Genomic DNA, 5517 nt, shown 5'->3' with positions numbered 1-5517 from the left:
GACAAAAAAAAAAAAAAAAATGACGCTGAATAATCCTACAACATTCAATGCAACAAAACAAGAGAGTGATGCTACCATCAGGTGGGTGATAGCATGCGTTGTTCTAGTGGGAGCCGATTCTCTTCAAGTGTCAGGGCAAACTTGTAGGGAATTGCATTCAAGTCAAACCAGATAATCAGGACAAAACTCCAGATTATACAGAACTCCCGACTAGACAAATACTGAATGTTTCAGCTGAAGTGAGATTATTGAGTAGCTACTTATTGTGTTGCTACCATCATTACATACGAAACATCAACAACCTGCAACAGCAGCAACAGAAACAAAATAAACAACAGCAGCCGCAAAAACCGAATCAACAACACCTGAAGTAGCAGCCGCAGCAACAGTAACTGCCACAAAATCTACAAAAGAACAACAGCTACGTCAAAAAATAACCCCCAAAACAATAGCAGATCACGATATCGAACTCATCTCCAAATAAACTTCCCAGTAATACCTTCAGCACTCACCGCAGAAAATTAGAAATACGCGCATAGTTTTAGAATCACCTTTCACCTCAACTACTACAGATCTCCCTGGAATCTCGCCAAGCGACGAAGTTTAGGCGAAAAACCAAACTAAAGAAGTCTGTGTTAGAGAGAAGAAAAAGTCGTGAGAAACCAACTGCCTCAAAATGAAAGCAGAGTTATTCGAATGTGTAGTCACAGTTCACCATTCACAATTTGCAATTCGAAGTCACAATTCTCCCACTGTCCCCACAAAATCTCAACGGCATCGAGGTGGCAAACAAATAAACACAATCTTTACACTTCCTTTGGCACAGGCCCATATTTCTAGTGAAAGTATGCAGGTATGCAACGAGGTGGCAATGTTATACCGGAAATCCTTAGATGCCAAGGCACGAGAAATCTTCCTGAACCTGTACTGTAAGCTATGGTTCTGGACGTGAAAAGTAGCGGATATGGTGTCTATGCTCCGACAGGGATAGGATAACCAGATTTCTTCAGTTATCTTTAGGCTTTCCTAGGAACGTTCCGATCACTGCTACTCGGGATGGATTGGAATTGTATTATAGACGCACTGTTAAGGCGGCGAGCTGGCAGAAACGTTAGCACGCTGGGCGAAATGCTTAGCGGTATTTCGTCTGTCTTTATGTTCTGAGTTCAAATTCCGTCGAGGTTGACTTTGCCTTTCATCTCTTTCGGGGTCGATAAATTAAGTACCAGTTGCGTACTGGGGTTGATCTAATCGACTAGTCCTTTCCCAGAATTTCGGGCCTTGTGCCTAGAGTAGAAAAGAATTATAGACCCACTGTGGGACCCAGTGGGGCTAGCTCATGAGAGTATGTAATGCAAAAGCTTTGGAAACCTGCTCAGAAGTTTCTAACTCACTGAAAAGTACCAGTTAAATTTCCCTGATGTCCTAGCGTTGATATAGAGCATTCACAGCGGGTCATCTACATATAAAATATTTCTTAGGCCAGTGGACAGTGATAGTGTAGGATGTTCATAGTACAAACTGGTTGGCGACACAGAACATAAATTTGTAAACTGCTTTGGTGGAGCCTATTGACAGGGTCCAGTTACTGGAAGTTGAAAGTGTTCTTACTGACGCAAAAATACAGTAGAGGCCGGATTAGTGAATTAGTTAGGCAGCAGTTGACAGCAGGAATCGTCAGCCGGTGGTAACAATCAAGTCTTTGGCAGATCGGGATGGGAGCGTGATATTCGGTTCCGAGTGGATGAATGCAGCTTTGCAGCAGCACTTTGCTCAACTGGTTGGGGCAGGCAATAGTTGGAGACGGCAGTGATTTTAGTTCTTACTTCGACGGCCGGCTGCGGCTCTTTGCGGAAGATTCGGAGTGTTGCGAAAAGCCGATAAGAGCTGATGAAATACGGAAAACTATGAACGGTTGCACAAGTCATGGATGGTTTAATTTACAAATTATAAGGGTTCGTGCCAATCTTGTTTGGCAACCATTTGGTGGGTATCTACTGCAACTGGCAGCAGAAGGGGGAAGTCCTAGTGGTGTGAGCCGGGAAGTGGTAATGCTGCTGAGAAAAAGACACCGTCAAAATGGGCGTTGTTGCTAATTTTTTGATCCATAAATCTACTAAATACAGAGTTTAGCGAAAATGTTAACGCTTGCTGTCAGTGGTCTAGTCGGGAAAGTGCAAATGTGCGCGATCCCGAACAGGTCCATCCATCCACGACAAATTCCATCCTATACGATACATCGTTGGATTGGGAACAAAGTTGGCTTCGCTAGGGCCTTGATCAATTCGGATAAAGCGGGAGCACCGTTATTTGGAAGCTGTCATGAAACCGATCGGATTCGGGCTGCAACATACAGCAGCACCTGCTCTGTGGCCAAAGTGAACGGTCACTTTTTGGAACTGCTTCGCATTGCACGTTCGGTTTCACAGGCTGCCGGCTCTCGTCTCTTCTCTGTGTGTTGGTTCTAGAGTCACATTTATGGAAGCTGGAACATTTGAGGTGATCCCTTTCCAACTGTCGATGTCTCCCGATGACGTCACCATCATCGCATCGGATGCCACCAAAATGGAAACTTTTGAAGAATACTTGACAATAACAAGACCAAGATCAACGGGGACAAGACGGTGGGATTTCAGTTTGGCACCTGAAGAGGCAGGTCCATACCGTTGGACGGCATTTGGATATTAAACAGTTTGGCCCCTTGTGGGTAATAAAGAAAAGTTGGATATTAAACAGTTAAACTGTTTAATATTCGGTTCAGTCCGGATCCCGTCGGGATAACGAACAGAGTAACCAGTCTTAATCAGAAATGGTCCGGAGAGGTTACAACAGAGGTGGAAAATGCTAACGTTGCCTACATCGACTGACTATCAAGCATTACCCCAATTACTGTCTGATCAATTTGGATAGTTTGTTATTCAGTTTCGTGTAGAAGGGATACGTTCCACTCGCCATCCGGTCCATCTTCCGCCAACACTCTCTGACTGGCGATGTATACATGCTCTGCTGATACGTAGACACGCGCTGAGGTTGTACTACCTGTAGATATTCCAAGGTGGTGAACAGGAGTGGACACAATTCGTGAAACATTTTTTCGCAGCTTGTCTCCTAGGCGGAATTGCAGTCCTGAATGAAGTAAAGACCGAGACTAGGCGTTTGATATCTGGAATGTTGTTAGGCGCTCATCGCCCTCTACCAGTCATGCAACGGGATAGTGGATGTTCCATTCTAGAAGTCTGTAGAGAATTAGTGGTTGGGAAGAGTGGCAGCGTTCTCGAGGAAACTGGGCGTTAACGAAAATGAACTGGCCTATCTGTTCCGGGGGTCTTTCGCATCGAAATGTACAATGGATAATTTCCAGAAGTCCTAAAGCTGGAAGTGCCATCAAACAGGTCTGTTCGAAATTTGTGCAGATTGATGAAACCGTTCTGCACACACCTTTCAGTATCCGGACATTGCTGACTTGCTAAGAGTTTTGTCGAACAGCTGTTGCTGCGTATGAGACGAATCAAGGTTATCAGTCGAGCCCATCGTGATGAATGCTTGCCGCTCTCGTTTAACTGAACAGGGAAGGTAGTTTTCATTCTATCCACTGACTCGGGAAGGAATTTTTCTTGGGGGATGCAAACTCAGGTCCAAAATTCTTTACAAACAAGGTCTTATTGTTTTCTTTATTTTTGTTATTTGTTCTTTGAGAAGGAACCTAACTTCAAGCTACTTTTTAGAGATCCATTTTTACACAGTTTTCTAAACCTGAGAAAAGCAAGAAGGGGTGCAAGTTTTGATTTAGCACCCCACAAAAATTTTAGGAGGTGCGCTTGTATCCCCTGCACCTCATGTTCCTGGGCCCATGCTTTTACCTTGTGGCACTGCGAAAGAGGTTGTGTGGTGAACTAAGTAGAAATATATGATAAGGACTTTCCTCTTCTGTAGAACCTTCATCGACTTTTCCAAATTTCATTTGAAAAGGAACGTGTGAGTGTTGAGGGAGGTGCTGTCTGCAACTAAATTATTTGAAAGGTGGATGACAAAGGATTAAATGCCTAGAGCAGATGGGACCACTTGAAATATAAGCTTGTAAGTCGGAGAACGACAACTGGAGAGGACACTTGCCCTAGATATTCAAGGAGATCTGGGATATTGGGGTTCCTCGATTGGCCTTATAGTTGTATACCATGTATATTTATGTTTCATATTTTTTCCATTCGATTTTATGTAAATCCCCTTACTTTATTTATGTCCTTGTATCATATCCATCATTCATTGCACTGCTGACAAATAAAAGAAAATTCTTACTTTTATTACTTTCCTCAAGGCGACGAGGTGGTTGAATCGTTAGCATGCCGGACAAAATGATTAGAAGCAAGGTCGACATTCTTTTCAGAGTCGATGAAATAAGTACCAGTCGAGCACTGGAGTCAATGCAATCAACTAGCCACCTTCCCCTAAAATTTCAGGCCTTCGGCCTATAATAGTAAGAGTTTTTACTTTTCTCAAGGTGGCAAGCTGGCAGAGTCATAAGCGCGTCGGACAAAATGCTTAGCGACATTTCGTCCGTCTTTACGTTGAGTTCAAATTGGAATAATAAGAAAAGACAAAATAAAAAAGAAGTAAAAATACAGGAATATTAAGCAATAAATTATAGTTGTACATTTGTGCTTCCATACATTAGACAACAGGTAACGTAAGCCGGCTTGCCGGTTTAGACCAATAGGAATGCGCCACATGATTGTATGTTTGATCATATGGAGATTGACAGAGAAAAAGACTGAGTTAGGCACCGTACGTACTCAAAATACGACCACACTTCCAGTTTTTAAACCACGGTAAGATTTACTCCATGCTTAGTTTCTTTCTGCTGTCTTATATTTGATCTATCCTTTTCTCTTTCTATATTTATATGTATGTGTGTGTGTATATATATATATATATATATTTGGAAAGAGAGAGAAATGGATATATGTTTAAAGCATCCGTTTACACGTTTTCCTTATTTTTAGAATAACTTTCCAGAAATCACTAAAAATATATAGAATCTTTGTAGCCCTCTATATATCCATCTGTTTGTTTATAAATTTATATATTTTCACTTATCTTGGGTGTTTATTTATATTTATACAATTTCCTACCTGAAATAGTAATTCCCCCCTTTTCAGACGCAAGGGAGAAGGAAAAAATAACGCTATGTTGACATGTCTTTGGTTCTCTGTATTATTAGAATCGTTATAATAACCCGGCTTACTGTACTAAAGCTAACCTTAAAAATATTTTAAAAATCAAGTTAAACTAATTTAACTCCGAAGACCTTTTCTTTATCTAAAACTTTTAATGTTTCCATTCATTCCGACAGTAAATGAAAAAATAAGCTGTATATATATATATGTATATATATATATATATCGTTTTTTTTTCCCAGAAAAACATAAATCCGGAAGAAGCACACTCTAAGAATTATATTAATTACTCGTGAAGGCCGGTTTTTAGGGTTACCCTGATTTCTGGCCATAAAGGTAACCT

At 41.3% G+C, this 5517-nt stretch overlaps 1 protein-coding gene across 1 annotated transcript in view; it reads left to right on the top strand.

The window, feature by feature from the left end:
* Positions 1–4709: 4709 nt before the first annotated feature.
* LOC106879450 (hypoxia up-regulated protein 1) overlaps positions 4710–5517 on the top strand; it is a 50704-nt gene continuing 49896 nt past the window's right edge. The window contains exon 1 of the mRNA XM_014929006.2: positions 4710–4826. The gene's annotated coding sequence lies outside the window, so the exon portion shown is untranslated. The remainder of the gene's footprint in view (positions 4827–5517) is intronic.

This window comes from Octopus bimaculoides, chromosome 20, assembly GCF_001194135.2.
Source record: "Octopus bimaculoides isolate UCB-OBI-ISO-001 chromosome 20, ASM119413v2, whole genome shotgun sequence".
In the NCBI taxonomy this organism is placed as follows: Eukaryota; Metazoa; Mollusca; class Cephalopoda; order Octopoda; family Octopodidae; genus Octopus; species Octopus bimaculoides.
Note: the sequence above shows the minus strand (reverse complement) of the source record. Positions and strands in the feature narration are given on the sequence as shown.